This window comes from Prionailurus bengalensis, chromosome D3, assembly GCF_016509475.1.
Source record: "Prionailurus bengalensis isolate Pbe53 chromosome D3, Fcat_Pben_1.1_paternal_pri, whole genome shotgun sequence".
NCBI lineage: Eukaryota > Metazoa > Chordata > Mammalia > Carnivora > Felidae > Prionailurus > Prionailurus bengalensis.
The window spans coordinates 22,208,564-22,227,733 of NC_057356.1; the positions used below are offsets into that span (position 1 = coordinate 22,208,564).

Genomic DNA, 19,170 nt, shown 5'->3' on the forward strand with positions numbered 1-19,170 from the left:
ATAACAGCTTTCACTGAGTTTTGAAAATCCATCCTTCTAGTAAATTATCAAACCTGAGGATGATCTTGGGAACCCCTGAACTTGTAATTATTGTCAGAAGTGTGGACTATTCCCTATCTTCCCAGTTGGTGAACTTTTTGCACTATCTAGTCTCCACCAAAAATAACATGGATAAAGTATGGCATATTCTGTATAGCAATGAGAATGAATGGACATTCACACAATAAGGATGAATTTCATAAACATAATGTTGAATGAAAGAAGCCAGACAAAAAAGAAAACAACGTGGAAGGAAATAAAACGTCCATGGCTGTCTCGGTGCTCCTATAGAAAACCCTAGTCTCCTAAGATGTGGGCATGTATATGATATAAAGATAGGCAATGCTCACTTTCAATTCAACATTCAACTTTTCAGGTATCACGAGAGCTTAATCTGTAGCCATTTGTCTAGTTAATTTAAGTCCTATCCAAAAGCATAATAAAACTTCTCTTATTTCCCTGAGAAGGCCACGTGGGTACAATCTAACTAGGCCCCTGGCTTAAGCTCCCAAGGTTCCAGGAAGACTGGAGTGCTATTCTCCCCATGTACTTACTTGTCAAAATGGATAAAGCCCAGATACCCCAAACATCTCTACATCATAAGAGCCAGATACTGGGGCTTATCCAGTTCTTGGAAGGATGTATTTACAATCTGTCAGATTAGGGTAAGTACCTAGGAGCTTTTGCATTCAGTGTCCAATAAACAGAGATGTTTCTCTTTCAAGAGGGAAGGAGAAGGCAGCTGCTTTTTTCCTACATATATAAGTGGGGAAAAACCATTGTTTTCTATCTCTCACTTATGAGGTATGACTCACCACTCACACAGAAAGCCTCCATTAGCTGTTACTGAATTGTCTGTGGGTCTAGGTGCAGGGAACCAATGCTACAGTGCTACTCTAGCTATTGATCTGGTTGTGGGTATCAAGCAAAAATTCTTTCCCTGACCCAGAGGCCTCATGTTTCTGCAGTGTTTATATATAAAATTACATATCTGTGAGAGTGGGTTAACACCTTGGACCCTTCACAGTTCTTAACAAAACAATCGAGAGTCAATTGATACAAAGTTCAAAAACAGGCAATGCTAAGGTATGATTTGGGAAGTCAAATTAGTGATTCTCTTTGAGGAATAGGAACTAAAAGGGAACACAGTTGGGAGGACTTCCAGGTTGCTGGTCACATTCTGTTTCCTTATCTGGGTGCTGGTTCTATGGATATGCTTACTTTGAACCATCAACAAGCTATGAACCTATTACTGGCTATGTTAGTCCAGGTTCTCCAAGAACAGATGCCAAGATGAGATTAGGGGTGCATAGGATTGACTGGGGAGAATTCTCTGGGAGGGAGCCAGAGGAGGCCAGGGGACCCATCAGCCTGGGGTACAGGTCTAAACCCTGTGAAGGAGAGAGGGAAAGAAGGAAATAAGTAAGGGAGATCAAAGGCTGGTGTATAGCTCTAAGAAAGTTTTAACAAGACTGATAATGAGCCCTCAAATCAGTCACTATAGTGTCTGTGTCTGAAAATAAGCTTTTTAAAAATTGTAGTAGAAGTGCCTGACATTAAACTTTTGATTGCCAAGGCATCCATTTCAAGAACATTCATCTGAAATAAACATATTGCCAACTTATGTGATCCAGTTACTAGCTAACCAAACAGATAAGGAGAGAGGCAGACCCCATTCATGCAGTCTCCGTGTTATTAAGCCCTGGATAACCTATATGACTGCCCATTGAGCGACCCTGCTTTTCTCCCCTGGTGCCCTATTTCCTGTTCTTATGTTTTTAATTTGCCAATGAAGAGTGAAACCTCAAAACCATAGGCAACTCATCCTTGACCCTAATAGAGGCAAAACCCCTGGTGCATGCTCTATCTCCCTCTACCCATGACCTTCCTGTATGGCCCTGGGCATGTCATGTACCCTCTAGAATCTGTGAGTAATAAACCTTTTTTTTTTAATCTCCCTGATGGTTATTGTTAAGGTATGTTTTGCAATCATAATAGGAAGCACAAGGGCCAGTCTGACCACAACACTAGCTCCAGTCTGGGCAATGTCTGTGGGGGCCCATCACAAGTTGTACAGCCCCAGAGGAGTGCCTTACATTCCTAGCTGAGAGCATCACTATCAATAGCTGAGATGGACACAAAACAATCACCCAATAGAGGAGTCCTGTGATCCTAAGGAACAAGTCTGTATCCTTGCTGTGCTCAGTCATTGGCTGAGAGCAGCCCCATGGGAAGAGTCATCTTGGCACTAACATGTGATAAACTTCATAGCACAGCTGGGGCAGTCAGACAATTGTGCTTCCCACAGTAGGAGATCTAAGGGGTGTGTTTTGCAGCCATTACAGTCCACCCCTTGTGCTATATATATTGGCTTCTCCACACAGGTTCAGGGAATAGCTCCACAGGCCTCGTTTCCTTAGCAGAACTTTAAAAGAGGGAAGTTCGTGGAATAAATTACAACCACCCCATTGTTTCAGTTGTTCTCGGGGTTGCAACTGGTACTCCTCCTCTCTGTCTTCCACTATCCATTCTAAATTTACCTGACCCTCAGCTCTCAACTCAGCAGGTCTTGATGGCTAACTCAGTGGTGTAATCCAAACCTTATTGCTGAGGGTCCTGAGCCCTTGGAATGCTAACTGTCTTCATGGCAGGGCATTCCATGTGTCCACTCACAGCTGCAATGGGCAATGGAATACAAGGAAGCTCCCACAATTCACCTGTGCTCTATACATATTGCCCCATCCCCACTGAATAAAGTGGCCTGACCTCTTCTTCCAGCTGGTCAGAGTCAATTACTCCTACCAGTACAGTGACTCCTTTTCTTTTTTTTTTTTTTTTAAATTTTTTTTTTTCAACGTCTATTTATTTTTGGGACAGAGAGAGACAGAGCATGAACGGGGGAGGGGCAGAGAGAGAGGGAGACACAGAATCGGAAACAGGCTCCAGGCTCTGAGCCATCAGCCCAGAGCCCGACGCGGGGCTCGAACTCACGGGCCGTGAGATCGTGACCTGGCTGAAGTCGGACGCTCAACCGACTGCGCCACTCAGGCGCCCCAGTGACTCCTTTTCAAACCCGATGGTCCCTGGACAACAAGAGGTCAAAGCACCCAGGTGGCAGCCATAACTTATAGTTCAATGGGATCTTTTCTGTGGATCCTGGAAAAAGCATGTCCCCTTTGAGAACCAGGGTCTCCAGCTCTGCAGAGCCCAGAGTTACGAGGATGAGTAGTATAATATCCTCCCAGTGGGTCATTGGGTATAATTGGAATGAGTTCTCATTGTTGCAGAGTATTTTCTCCAACCTGATGCTTCAGCTATGCCTGTAGAAGACCATTCCAGTATTCTGTGATGCTGGCTGCTTCTGGATGGTGCAATAAGTGATACAACCACTGAATCCCATGGCCACCTGCTGACTCCTACATAATGTTACATGTGAAATGGGTCCCCTGGTTGAATGAAATGACATGTATCAGGAATTCCATAGGCTGCTGGATAGTGATGCTGGCTGAAACTCTCCAGGCAGAAAAGACAAACCTTACCCAGATTATGTATCTATCCCTGTGAGGACAAACCAGTGACCTTTCCAGGACAAAGAGTGTATACTGTGGCTAAACTGCCATTGAGTAGCCAGTTGTCTGCCTCAAAGAATAGTGGCATATTGGGGGATCAGTGATTTCTCTATTACTTTCACCATCACATCCATCAACATACATCTACCCCACAGCCAAACCATTAATTACTGCCCAGGAATCTATGTGTATTCTTCTCTTGGGCCACTTTATCTTCCATATAGACAGATGACTGGTTGCTGCCCCACCCACTGGGAAGATCTTCCATCTCTACTGTCTTTCAAGACCAACCCTGAAAGTAGCTATGATGCATCATCTATGGTCTATTTTTGCCTTGTACCTGTATACTGAGCCTAGTCATCCATAAATCAAGCTTGAGTATTTTCCTCCTCCTTCAGCTAGTCAAATGGGACCTCCATACAGCCTTTGGTACAAAGTGAGGAGGGATTCTGGAGCAACTGTTGTGTGTAATAGAGAGGCCTTAGACTACCTGTTCATGTTGCTTACTTGTGCCCTCTGGTCCCATAAAGGCTTGGTTATACTTCCCACCATGAAAAACACTATGGAGGTTCCTCAAAAAATTAAAAATAGAGGGGTGCCTGGGTGGCTCAGTCAGTTAAGCATCTGACTCTTGATTTCAGCTCAGGTCATGATCTCACAGTTCATGAGTTCAAGCCCCATGTTGGATTCTGTGCTGTCAGTGCAGAGCCTGCTTAGAATTCTCTCTCCCCCTTTCTCTCTGCCCGTACTCTCCTCTCTCTCTGTCTCTCTCTCAAAATAAATAAATAAACTTAAAAATTTTTAATTAAAATTTTTAATTAAAATTATGATCCAGTAATTTTACTACTGGGTATTTGCCCAAAGAAACCAAAAACACTCATTTGAAAAGATATATATACCCCTATGTTCATTGAAGCATTATTTACAATAGCCAAGATACAGAAGCAACCCAAAGTGTCCATGGATAGATGAACAGATAAAGAAGATATGGTATATGTTGTGTACAATGAAATATTACTCAGCCATAAAAAATAATGAAATCTTGCCATCTGGGACAACATGGATGTACCTAGGTTGTACTAAGCTAAATGAAATAAGTCAGACAGAAAAAGACAAATGCCACATGATTTCACTCATATGTAGAATCTAAAACAAACAAAGAAACAAAACAAAGCTAAATAGACTCTTAAAATACAGACAACAAACTGGTGGTTGCCAGAGGGGTGGCATGTTAAATAGGTAAAGTGGATTAAGAGATACAAACTTACAGTTATAAAATAAATAAGTCATGGAGATGAAAAGTATAGCATAGAGAATTTTAAAAAATAGTTTGGTATAAGGATATACATACAGACCAATGTAATATAATGGAGGGACCAAAGATAAATCCTCGCATATATAGCAAATGATTTTTGACTTGTTACTTGTCTCATTACCTTTTTTTCCCATCCATTTCAGCAAGGTTGTTTCATACATTTGTAAAACCTTTAGACTGTTTTGTCACATTCTGCCTTCCATGCTGGGATTCCACCAGCCTCCTAAGTGGTTCTTTTTCTGTGGTTAATTTGCACACATTAAGATTCACTCTTTGTGCTGTGACATTCCATGGGTTTTGACAAATGCGTAGTGTCATACATCCTCCTATACGGTATCACACAGGATAGTTTCACCACCCTAAAAAACTCCTTGTGTTTCATCTATTCAACCCTCTTTAGCCCTTACCACCAAACTGCTGTCAACCATTGACCTTTTAACTGTCTATAGTTTGCCTTTTTCAGAATGTCACAAGATTGAAATCTTAAGATATATAGGCTTTGCTGACTGGCTTCTTTTGCTTAGCAATGTGTATTTAAGATTTATCCATTCTTCTCATGGCTTGATGATGCATTTCTTTTTATTGTGGAGTAATATTCATTGTATGGTATATACATAATATATCATAGTGTGATTTGTTTATCCATCCGCCTATTGAAGGATATCTTGGTTCCTTTTAAATCTTGGCAATTATGAATAAAGTTGCTGTAAATATTCAGGTGCAGGTTTTATGTGTATATGTAGTGATGAAGGAGCATAAGGCAAGCTGACAGGCTGCAAATACCCCCACACACCCCCAGGTGGGATATGTGTGATATTCCTCAGGCGGCCCAAGAACAAAGGAAAGGGGAAAAACAAATGGTTAACTGGGAGAGATCACAGTCATGCAGGACCCAAGTCTCCATCTATTTACAAATATCTTAGTAAATCACAAGAAAAAGGCAATCTCATCAATAGCCTAATCTCCAGAAAACTATAGACTCCGTTTCCTGGAGCCCCAACATCACCCCTCCATAGTGATGTGGAAACAAAGGCAGAAGGAAACGACAGGTAGAACTAAATTTCCTTATAACCTGCAGCCCATTGACAAATACTTGAGGTCAGCAGAGTAAAAAGTTTCTCCAGGAACTCCCTATGTCTTAATGCTAATGCTTTGCTGGAGGGAAAAACCTTAGCCTGACAATAGGTAGGCCTCCAGGAGCCTGCGAGTCCTCTATAACATATGAAAATCCCATTGGAAACTTCCCCAGGACTTTGATCTCCACAGTATATAACCAGTCTCTTCTCATGTTCCCTGGGCAGCTCTTTTCTGCCCACGGGTCCTTTCCCTGTGCTTTAATAAAATCACCTTTTTGCACCAAAGATGTCTTCGAGAATTCTTTCTTGGTCATCAGCTCCGGACCCCACAAACCCCACTGTCACCCCAAAAACCTCATCATTTAATATTCACATCAGTTGAGTAAATACCTAAAAGTGCTGTTATTGGATAGTATGGTAACACCACATTTAGTTTTGTAAAAAAAAACAAAAAAACAAAACCTGCCAAACTATCTTCCAAAGTGGCTGTATCACAATTGTCTGTTTAAAAAAATAATTTAACAATATTTATATCAACAACTACTTTGTGTTTTCCCCATTTTACAACTGAGGAAGTGTGGTACAGAGGGGTAAAGTGGCTTGTCCATAGCTTGGGGATAAAGCCAGATGTGTCTACCTGCAGAGACTGGGTTCTTCACCCACAATGGTGAAGAATGAATTCTGTGAGTGCACAGGAGGAAGAGAATAAAGGCAAAAGGAAATGTAAGTGAAATTAAATTTCCTTACAACTTGCAGCCCATTAACAAATACTTGAGACAGGCAAAGTATGACATTCATCCGGGAACTGACAATTGTCTTTTAAAGTTAACGCCTTGCTAGAGGCAAAAAGCAACCTTAGCTTTAAGATAGCAAGACCTCCAGGATCCTGTTAAGTCTTCTTTAACATAGGGAAATTGTTTTGGAAACTTCCTTTCTCTGTGTCCCTCCTCAACTTAAAAGTGTATAACCAATCATTCCTCACAAATCCTGGGTGGCTCCTTGTACCCATGGGTCCTGTGCCCATGCTTTAGTAAAACCACCTTTTGAAAGAGCTGACCTAGGCCGGCCGACTTCATTTTGTTCTGTGTCCTCCATCTTGAGTGACTATATCCCCAACATGGCCCCCTTTCCGGGAAAACCACAGAAAGAAATTCCAGCTCAAACCTCAGACCACACCTCCTCCCCTTGAGTAACTTCCCGCTCACCCGTTCAAACTTCCCGTTCAAACCACATCTGGCAATCTGCGCCACGGGACTCTGACCCTTCCCCAGCCAATCGGCTAAGGCCACGACCATTACCCCACCAACCGCCCCTAGATCCCTATAAAACCTTTGTGCTTTTGAAATTCGCTCTCTCTCTCTCCGGCATCTCACCGCTGCATCGGTGCGGGTAGGGGATTGAGCTCGAACTAGCTCAAATAAAGGCTCTTTGCTTTTGCATCGGACTCAGCTTCCTGGTGGTCTTTGGAGATCACGAATTCTGGGCACAACACTTTTTTGCACTGAAAATGTCTCAAGAATTCTTTCTTGACCATCTGCTCCCAGAGCCCACATCCTATCACATCAGACAGATCTAAAGATTAAAAACCTCTTCCCTCACCCTCTTGCACTGTTGGTGGGAATGCAAACTGGTGGAGCCACTCTGGAAAACAATGTGGCGGTTCCTCAAAAAACTAAAAATAGAACTACCCTATGACCCAGCAATAGCACTGCTAGGAATTTACCCAAGGGATACAGGAGTGCGGATGCGTGGGGGCACATGTACCCCAATGTTTACAGCAGCACTTTCAACAATAGCCAAATTATGGAAAGAGCCTAAATGTCCATCAACTGACGAATGGATAAAGAAGATGTGGTTTATATACACAATGGAATACTACTTTGGCAATGAGAAAGAATGAAATCTGGCCATTTGCAGCAACGTGGATGAAACTGGAGGGTATTATGCTAAGTGAAGTAAGTCAGTCAGAGAAAGATACCATATGTTTTCACTCATATGTGGATCTTGAGAAACTTCAGAAGACCTTGTGTAAGGGTTAAATTGTAGTGTAGGGCTAACCTGTAGCCTTAAGAAATAACAGCTTTGTTTTAACACTGTAGATTAAGAGATAACAACCTTGTCCTATCAATCAGGGAACAAAAGTTCAAGCAAAATCAACTGGATTAGTGTTTGATTGGATTGGGGCTGTTTCCACCCCCATCTGGGAACTATTTCTTTGTTCTGTTACCAGGTGATGATAAGACGATGTGGTCGGCTATAAAAACTCTGTACCCCGGCTGTTCGAGACCTCACTCTGGTCAAGAGTGTCGGTCCCAATCGGTTGGCCTTGCCTCTCATTGCAATAAACTTTGTTGTGACTGTCACTGGTGCCCATAGCATTGGGGGAGAGGAAGGGAAAAAAAAGTTACAGAAAGGGAGGGAGGCAAACCATAAGAGACTCTTGGATACTGAGAACAAACTGAGGGTTGAGGGGGGTGGGGGAGTGGGGAAAGTGGGTGATGGGCATTGAGGAGGGCACTTGGGATGAGCACTAGGTATTGTATGGAAACCAATTTGACAGTAAATTATATTATAAAAAAAAAGACAGCTTTTCAGGCACAGAGGTTAAAGCTTCTCTGTCTTATCCCTACTTTTAATAAAAAATAAAACAAAAAAAATCTTCCCTTTATGGAACTAAAGTCTGCCTCACATTGTTCTGGAGTTACACAACACTTTCCATAAGACAGGAGGGAACTAAGCCTTACATGCCTGAATTGAGCCTGTCTACAGCTCTTCAGGCAGTGGAATGTGCATTCAGCAGTGGGTTCTTCAGCCAATTTACCTTGGGTGCAGTGACCTTGGGTAAGTCCTTTCACTTCCCTGAGATTTAGATACCTATAAATATCTGGTACCTATATGACCTCGATTTTGAGCTCTGCACCTAAATGTACAACTGCTTTCCTAGATACCTCCACTTGTGTCTTCTACTGACCCCTCAAGATCAATGTAAGCAAAACAAGGTCCCTCCTGTGAACAGGACCAACTGATACTAAGAATAAAGGCAAAAGAAATGTAGAAAAAACTAAATCTCTTTACAATTTGCAGTCTATTGACAAGTACTTGGGACAGGCAGAGTAACCTTCCTCCAGGAACTCAACTGCCTAGATGTTAATATTTCACTAGAGACAGAGGCAATCTTAGCTTGACATTAGCTGACCTCCAGGATCCTGTAAGTCTTCTTTAACATATGAAAATCCCCTTGGAAACTTCCTTTATCTCTAACCACCCAAGATACAGGTTAGCAATCATCCTCCAAGCCCACTGATTACCTCTGAAGGGTCTCATGACTTAAGAGTAAGTCTAGTAAGTCTAGTAAGACAGTAGTAAATGACCTTACTTAATAGCAGCTAGCCCCTCAAGGTGCTGGAAGCTTTGCTTCTGAATTCCTTAGAGACTTACACTATCCCTAACTCCTACTAACTAAAAAGTATATAATCAGTCACTCCTCACAATCCCAGTGCAGCTCTTTCTACCCATGGGTCCTGTCCCCATGCTTTAATAAAAAAACCTTTTTTGTACCAAAGACGTCTCAAGAATTCTTTACTGACCGTTCACTCCTGACCCCCATAACATCACATCACCAGCTACATGATTTATCAGGGGCAGTGTGAAATGAAAATGCAGGGTGCCTTGTTAAAAAAATTGTTAAGAATTTCAAGACAGTGGGACTACCGGGTGGCTCAATTGGTTGATTGTCCAACTCTTGATTTCAGCTCAGGTCATGATCCCAGGGTCGTGGGATCAAGCTCAGTGTCAGGCTCTGTGCTGAGCATGGAGCCTGTTTAAGAATTTCTCTCTCTTTCTCCCTCTGCCCTTCTCCCCCACTCGCATGCTCTCTCTCAAAAAGAGAGAGAGAGAATTTCAAGATAGCAATGGAGAGAGTACTGGATCAAGCACAGGGCCAGGAACAACTGCCCAGGTCACATGTCTCATACAGGTCTCACTCCCATCTTCCTTTTAGGAACCAGCCACTACTGACCTCTCGTGTCCATCATCTCCTTTTGTCCAGTCACACCCTCCAGGCTCCAGTCATAATGGACTTCTGCAATCTGTCATTCTTCAAATCACCCAAACTTTTGCCTCTGGCCTGGGCAGTCTCTTTCTCCTTCATCCTTACTCCACTCCTATTGTCCTCAGATTCTTTGTGAAACACTCCTCAGTCTTCTGCTGTTAACATCACATGCCCCTGGTTTTCCTCACACTTCTCTCTGGCAAGTTTCTTCAAAGTCTTTGCCAGCTCACTTTGCCCTATCTGGTTTTTATTTCATTTTTCATTGTTTGTGAAATTTCTGGATCTTTATTTTAGCTTTAGTTTAAGGTCGATAATAGACTTCACATAGTTCAAAACAAGCATCAGCCAGTGTTTAACGTCTGTCTCTACCTCTAAAGGATGAACTCTGTGACCATGACTTTGGGCTAGGTCAGATTCACAAAAGCATCAAAGTTAAACTTTCAAGGCAATATCTAAATGGGAGTTTGGAGGCCTTAAAATTTTTATCTACTTCCCAAGACCACACTGATGTGGAGAAAAAAGGCAAAGGGAAAAAAAACTAAATTTCCTTATAATTTATAGCCCATTGACAAGTACATGGGACAGGCAGAGTGACCTTCCTCCAGGAACTCAACTGCCTTAATGTTTTGCTAGAGGCCAAAGGCAAACTTAGCTTGACATTAGTCCAACCTCCAGGATCCTATGTCTTTTTTAACATATAAAAATCCCTATGGAAACTTCCTTTATCTCTACCGCTCCTCCCAAGATATATGTTAGCAATCATCCTCCAAGCATATGGCCCACTGATATATATCTGAAGTGTCTCATGACTAAGGGTTTACTAGACAGTAATAAATGACCTTACTTAACAGCTAGCCCCTCAAGGTCCTGGAAACCTTGCTTCCAAACTCCTTAGAGACGTACACTATCCCTAACTGCCTCCCAACGTGAAAGTATGTAATCGGTCACTCCTCACAAACCCAGTGCAGCCCTTTCTGCCCATGAGTCCTGTCCACATGCTTTAATAAAACCACCTTTTTGCACTGAAAATATCTCAAGAATTCTTTCTTGACCATTTGCTCCCAGACCCCAACATTTCACATCTTTCAGGGCCCAACGTGGGGCCTGAGTCTTCTCATCTGGACTCTGAGGCTAGGTGCAAGATTCATGAGTATCTCCTCTTCTATTCCTTTACTTTCATTCCAGGAGCTTTTCAAGGAGTATGGTCTTATCGGAACACTTTCATGTCAATTGTTCAGGCTGCAATGCTCTAGCCCCTGGCTGCTTTATAGGGAGGAATTAAAAGCCTGCCTTTTGACTCGAAGTTAGTACCATGGCCAGAATGATAAGAAGACCCAGAAACTTGTTCTCCTCTCTTCATTCATGTCCTTATACAAAGGTGTCTGTCTTGGGCACAGGACAGCCACCTAAGTCACAAGGACAGCTGCAAATCTTGACCCCCATGTAAGGTTTCCTCCTAATTGGTCTAATGTGATCCCCTCCACATCTCTGGTTTAGCCACTTCTGGCCACAAGACCTCCACTCGGAGCCAGCCCAAACTAGTACCCAATTGAATTAAAACCCAACCAGGAACCATTTCTTAGGGAACGTGGCTTTAAGGATTACATGTGTTAGAAAGTTTTTCAGACCATAATGGATTTCTACCTTTACTGTTTCCCATCAATGCTCCCTATTAACTACTTAAATTACAAAATTGGGTAATTTCCCCTTTTAAAACTTTTCTAGTGTTTTCCATGGGTTAAAAAGGGTAGGTTCTTTAAGGCATGGCATGGCATGGCATGGTGCAGTGTGTCACAGTATCTCGGCCCATACACCAGCACCCATTTGTAGTCTAGAATGCAATAGGGAAGCAGGGGACTGCTGGCATCCCTCCTACAGGTCAGGGCACTGATCATAGTGATTTCATTTGAGGGACACCTCAGGTCACTTTGACACCAGGAACTTCTGACATATCCTGCATGGGATGCCACCTGGGAGTTGGAGGTGATTTTTTGGGTAATGGACCTTCTCTACTTTTCTAGGATCTTCTTCAGTTCCCAAGGACTCTTCCTTTTAATGCACTGGAAACAATTCAGATTGCAAAATTTAAGAAAAGCCTGATCTTCTTCTGTAACATTGGATGGCTTTAATACTCCTTAGGAGACGAGGAAAAATGGTTCATTAAAGGAACATTAAGCTTCAATAAATCAGTTAGATTTCTTCTGCAGGAAATAGAGTAAATGGATGGAATTTACTCTATGTCCAGCCCTGCATGGCCCCAAATCAGAACCCTGATCTAAGGGCATTTTGCAGAATGTGTTTGGCCACTAACCAGGCTGGTAAACTCCCTCCTGACAATGGATAATAACTATCCAAATAGGTTTCCTCCTAAACCCAGGTTGCTGGAGGAAACACAGACCATCCCTAACGAAGGGGATGCTGACCCTCTCTCACTGTTCCTCCTAGTAGATGTGGGGGCTTCTTCTTCATTCATTTCCTGGGTTAATGGCTATGATCATTGGAGCCAACTGTGGTTAGTCTACCTTGGGATGGGGACTTTAAAGAATATTTCCAAGCAGCTGCTGAAACTCCTTGTAACAGGGAAGTTTTCTGTTTTCTCTGGCCTGACATAGACTGCCTACTTTTACTTGTTGGAAGAAAAAACATGGCATCTGCTCATCTGTCTGAGATGATAAGCTTTAGAACCAGGAGTCCTCTTTCTGGCCCTCAGGCAGCCCCTCACTTCTTCTGCCTCCCTCTTCCCCTCTTCCTGTTTCTGTACCACGTTGGGTGTAGTCTGCATCACTGGCTCCTGTACCATTCTGCGTGCCTCTGGCACCATGGGCTCCTCCTCCTACTCTCACTGTCAAGGAGTGAAGAGCACCCCCTTGAAGTGGGTGAACTCCACCCACTTCAGATTTCCCCACTGGTGCCCCAGGTAAAATTGACATTGGGGAACAAATTGACTGACTTTTAAGGAGACCCAGGTAGAACATATTTGGTATTTAAACTAATTTAAGTTTGTTGGTTTAATTAAGATAGACATGTCTTTGGAGTTATCAGCATTAAATTTGAAACTTTTATTCTACCCTGGTTTACTGAAGGTCAAATTAGCTCATGTTACCTGTTGCAATTTGTCAGCAAAACAGTGACTTAAAATGGTTAATTTTGTCTGTCTCAATGTTTTCATGGGTAATTAAGATAGTCTTTGGCAACCTGAAACTTTAAAGTTTTGCTTGGATGATAAATTGGATTGAATTCATTGGACATCTAGACCTTTTCCAAATAGGAGGGAGTGCTAAAGCACTGATTCCTGCATGTAGGTTTGTGCTTTTGGCTTCTTATTGCAAAGAAACTAAGGATATTTGGGTCTGTTGGAAAACATGCTTTGTGCTTAAATGTATTCATAAATTTGCTATCTAAAGAATTCTGGCACAACAGACAGTTCACAATTGATTAGTACTTAGTTTTCACTGGAGACTAAGATTTCTAAGAGTTAAAATTCTGCTAAATGTAATTAAGACTGATTGATATAAGGGAAGCAACTCTGTATGTAGGGAAAGTAGGAGATGTATGAGAAAGATATAAGGAACAGGAATACATTTTTGTTGAAGGAAAAAGAAAGTAATTTTGTCCTAAAATGAGACTGGCTGTTTGGAGAGAAATGGATTGGGGCAAAATCTGAATACAAAAGCAACTTGTAGAAGGTTTGTGAAGGCAAACCTTTGGAAAGGAATTTTATGTGTGGTCAGGATGGACTAGATTGAAATGAATGGATTTAAAAAACAATTTTTTAAAATCTTTATTTACCTTTGAGAGAGAGAGAGAGAGAGAGAGAGAGAGAGAGAGAGAGCGCAAGAGGGGGAGGAACAGAGAGAGAGGGAGACACAGAATCCAAAGCAGGCTCCAGGCTGTCATCACAGACCCCAACACGGGGCTTGAACCCACAAACCAGGAGATCATGACCTGAGCCAAAGTTGGACATCCAACGGACTGAGCCACCCAGGCTCCCATGAAATGAATGGATTTTAAAAGTACACTTGTATAAGACTGAAAATCTGCTTTCTCCTGTTAAAAAGACAAGGTTTTCTTGGATTGCTGATCTGCTCTTGGCAAGAAAATGTAAACAAAGTTGTTTTTTCTTTGGCTGCCCAGAAAAACCAGTTTCTATGTTTTGTTTTTATCAGGTCTTTGATGATTCCTAATCCTACTTAGGCTTGTGCTTTAAAACTTTCTGAGGTTTTTAAACAAACTTCCCCAAGATTTAAATCTTAAGCTCAGTCTCTGACTAATTAGGCTTGTTTATTTGGTATGTTATGTTCTGGTATAAGGTCAGCACTTAATATTCTGATTATTGCAGTGTTATGTGTCACAGAAATAACTGAATTTCCTTGTCAATTGCATTATAGTCCTTTTGTCATTTGTGAAACGTGTTTAATCTCCAAGGAGATTCATAAAAAGGTCTTTTGACAAATACAGGTATTTGGTATCTTTACGATCCTAAAACTGAAGTGGGGAATAATTTCCAGAACTAACTAAAAAGCTGCATTCAAACTGAACAAGAATTAGTAACATGGGACTAAATGAATTGAGGAAGAGGATTACAGTTGTTGTGACTCTTGTTTGAAACACTGCTGGTTCTCTAATGTTGGCTCCTCCTGATTAAGGAAACTTTCTCTTAAGATAACTATGACTTACAAAAATGTAATGAAAGTATTCATTTGTGAACAAATGGAAGCATTTTTTCTCCCTACCTGAACCCTCTGAAATTCAAAAAGTCTCAGTATTTCTCCCCCATGGCAATTACAATCCTTTGCATAAGTTCAGTAAGAAGCTGTTCTCCTTGTAACAAGACACCACTGGAAACACTGTTTTGTTGTTGTTGTTGTTGTTGTTGTTGTTGTTGTTGTTCTTCTTCTTCTTCTTCTTCTTCTTCTTCTTCTTCTTGTTTTTATACCAAGGCTTTCACTGAAATGTCATATTTGAGAGAGACACGCATAGACTCAGATATGACCAGATGGCTTTAAGGAATTCAGGTTAGCTTTATGGAGTCAATAAAGCCCTTAGAAATGTTGGCCTGATACCTTGCTTATAGAGTTCCCAGCAGACTTACCAGGTAAGTAAAGAATGTCACTTCCTGGCAGGTACAGAAACCTCAGGATATTGTGGGGATCTTGAGAAGAGGAATTTGCCCAAATCTACAGCTCTTTCAAGTATGTCTGATGGCAAGTGTTTGGCTTGGCTATTGGCCTAGAGGGGCTACTAAAAGTTTAATCTAGATTCCTTATTAAAGCTCCAGCCAGGGGGCGCCTGGATGGCTCAGTTGGTTAAGTGTCTGACTTCAGCTCAGGTCATGATCTCATAGTTCATGAGTTTGAGCCCCATGTTGGGCTCGCTGCTGTCAGCACAGAGCCTTCTTTGGATCCTCTGTCCCTCTCTCTCTCTGCCCTTTCCCTGCTCATGCACGCACTGTCACTCTCTCTCAAAAATAAATATACTGTAAAAAATAGAAAATAAGAAAAGTTGATTAATAAAAAAAGGAAAAAAAAGAAAAAGAAAAAAAGTTCCAGCCAAACGGATTTTGAAAGATCTGTACGATCAATCACTATTCTTGCCGAACTTATGTAAACAATTAGGCCAAGTTGGTTAAAATTGCTCTTGTTTTACAAACAAATTAGTCTTGATTTGGCTATCTCTGGAAATAAGGGTGAATTTAAAGAAAAATTATGTTTCAGGAACACACCTTTGCAGATGTTAAATTCTAGTTTTGATTGTCTTTGAATATTTGTTAGTTGTCTAAGGTAGACAACTTGAGGTAAACTTCCAAAAAATTGCCACAATAGCTCATGTATAGACAATCTTCATGTTTGTTATTCTGTGGGGATAATCACAGGACCCCGTGGGCATATGATTATTTGAATAGCCAGAAAATGGGAGGGATTCCTCAACAATTGTATAACTCAACTATCATCTTGACCAATTCTGTGTGGCTGGGATGAAAAAATCACTTCTTAAAAGCTGTTGTAGACTCTGGGTCTAAAATTCTCTCTTGTCTAGCAAGAGAGCAGAACACAGGATTAAAAGTGAGAGATGGCTAATGTCCTGGAAAAGACAAGAGCCCCAAATAAGGGTCCTTGCCCTCTATTTATTAAGATCAGAAGGCTTACAAATGTGATGGATGTGCACAAAGAGACAAAGAAACTAGGAACATTAACTTGGGGATGAGAGGGAAAAGGGGGTTTTGAAGATATATGGTGTTTGGGGGTTGGGTCAATATAAAACAAAATCCTGGCACCAGGCAGATGGGCAGATTGTTGTTAACAGCAGACAGGAGGCACCCTGTCTGTTTATCTTAGTTAGCCTAGGGGATAAGGCAGATAGGGGTAATAACCTGAGGGTTAACAAGACAACTTTTCTTTTGTTAACTATTTCCACTCTGGGCTGCTTCACCTGCAGTGCAGAGGTCTGTAGCTCAATTTACCAGTTTACCTAACTTCGTCCTTTCCTCCTGTGAAAGCAGCTTTTTGCTATAGTACTAAATTGGGGGATGCTTCCACCCTGAACACCTAATCTTGTTTACCTCATATAGCTTTGTATTGGGTGCCTTTGTGCCCCTCCCTCTCTATTCTGGGGGCTCTGTACCTCCTCTATTTGGGGGTGCCTTTGCACCTCCCTATTCCAGGTTGCCAATCTTATTTACCCAAACTCGGGTGTAAGCATCCTATGGCTTTGTATTTCTTTATGCCTTGTTAACCTACTGGTGAAGCCCAGGGGATTCCTACGTTTATTCCCCACAAAAAGCCAGAGTGCACTTCACTCCATGGGGTTAACTATGGACTTGTGGAGATAATGGATGGCCCCACTTTCCTTATGACTGTATTGGATATTGCACTTGGGGATGCCCATATCCCCAGACAAGTTTTCTCCTACTTGCCAGTGATTCCTCGTAATTGGATATTGTTAAAGTTAGACATCAAACAAAGAGGGTTTCTTGATGGTTTTATCCCTTAGCCATATTTGTCCCAGGAGTTGCTTCTAATGATATAAAATTGCAAGTAGAGGCTTCAGCCAAGCATACAACAGCCGCCTTTAACCAGACCCAACTCATTGTCAACCACAAATTCAAAAGGTGGCCCTCTAAAACCGAATGACCCTTGATATCCTGACTGCATCCCAAGGAGGCCCAGAATTAGATGGCTAGCTCCTAATGAGACCCAATGTCTATGCAGCTCTAACCTGTGGTCATGGTTTCCCCCAAGCTGGATAGATTGCTGTACTCTGGGTTTTGCCTGGATGCACAGATGCATTATTAAAACCATTACCAACCCAGCCAACCTTCCAAATTTAAAACAACCATGGACACATTCTGTGGCAACAAAAATGTTACTGGGTTTCTAACTGGCATGAATACTCAAATGGTCACTTTATTATTTTTTAAGTTTATTTTGAGAGAGAGCAAGCACGTGCCCAGAAAAGGGGCAGAGAGAGGAAGAGAGAATTTCCTTTCAGTGCAGAGCCTGATGTGGGGCTCAGAGTCACAATGAGATTGTGACCTGAGCTGAAATCAAGAGCCAGATGTTCAACCAGCTAAGCCATCCAGATGCCCCTCAAATGGGCACTTATAAATGATCCCTCTCTTTCCTTTAATGATTGGTTAAACTCCTAGACTGGAGATGATTTTTGTCAACTATCAAAGGACTCTTATTTGGGCTTCTTCTTCTTTTTGTTATTCTAATCATGTTTTGCTGTTTTCTCCCATACCGCCCACCTGGTGACCAGACTCCTTCACTGCCATATCGTCAAGTTGGCAGATGATCCCTTCCACTCAGGGAGATCCATATATGCAGTCTCCCTTAGATTCAGCTGTCTCTACTTTTCGTAACTCCTATATATATGTCTCCAAGTGACCATAGGTAGGGACATCTCTACACCCCTATTCAGCAAGAAGTTACAGAAGATAAGACCTTCCAACCTCAGCAACCTTAAAGATTTTAGGGTCAAGATTATTCGGAGGGGCTGGGCAATGATTTGGAGAACAAAGGCAAAAGAAAAAAAATTAAATTTCCTTATGACTTACAGCCTACTGACAAGTACTTGAGACAGGGAGAGTGACCATTCTCCAGGAACTCAACTGCCTCGATGTTAGTACTTTGCTAGAGGCAAAAGGCAACCTTATCTTAACATTAGCCCAAATTCTCCAGGATCCTGTAAGTCTTCTTTAATATGTAAACATCTCTATGGAAACTGCCTTTTTCTCTACCCTCTCCTCCAAGATATATGTTAGCAATCATCCTCCAAGCATATGGCCCACTGATACACATCTGAAGGGTCTCATGACTAAGGGTTTACTAGACAGTAGTAAATGACCTTGTCTTAACAGCAGCTAGCCCCTCAAAGTCCTAGAAACCTTGCATCCAAATTCCTTAGAGACTTACACTATCCCTGCCTCCAACTTGAAAGCATATAATCAGTCACTCCTCACAAACCCAGTGCAGCTCTTTCTGCCCATGGGTCCTAGCCCGGTGCTTTAATAAAACCACCCATTTGCACCAGAGACATCTCAAGAATTCTTTCTTGACTGTTGGCTCCCAGATCCCAACATTTCACATCACACACCATCTGAAGGTGGTGTGAATATTTGTATAAACCTTGTAATTATCCTTTGAGGAACACATACGGAAGACATATGTACATTTAAAAAGCTCAAATGTGCTGAATGTACATTTAAAATACCACAAGTTCCATAACTCTACTTGGCCTTTTGTCATTTTTCAATCCACCGCTAAGGCTCGGTATATATGAGTGGCTTCTCAAGTCACTATACTTCTGTGAGGAAAAGTCTGCTTTTGATCTACTTTATCCCCACTAAGAGCCAAAGAACCAAAGGAAAACCGACACAGGCCAGCGGGGAACAGAGTCCAGCTTCACTCAGCGCCCCTGGCGGTGGCTTTTCCTCCACAGAGGACAAATTCCCAAGTTCCCACGACGCCTAGCAACCGTTACCGGGACAACGCCACTGCCGCTCACGCACCTCAGACTGTAGCCGTCCTTGGAATCCCAGAAGGTACTGCGCTGCAGCCGCAGGGCCTTCCGCCTCCCTCCATCCCAACATGCAACGGGGCTCATAAAGTCAAGCGATCC

At 42.1% G+C, this 19,170-nt stretch overlaps 1 protein-coding gene across 2 annotated transcripts in view; it reads right to left on the minus strand.

Annotated features, from left to right (window-relative positions):
• The window catches only part of TCN2 (transcobalamin 2), a 42,048-nt gene extending 22,900 nt beyond the window's left edge, over window positions 1–19,148 (minus strand). Inside the window, exon 1 of one of the 2 annotated variants that reach the window (XM_043559257.1) lies at window positions 19,061–19,148. The gene's annotated coding sequence lies outside the window, so the exon portion shown is untranslated. The remainder of the gene's footprint in view (window positions 1–19,060) is intronic. The other variant, XM_043559259.1, reaches the window with a different exon arrangement.
• Between the last annotated feature and the right edge of the window lie 22 nt (window positions 19,149–19,170).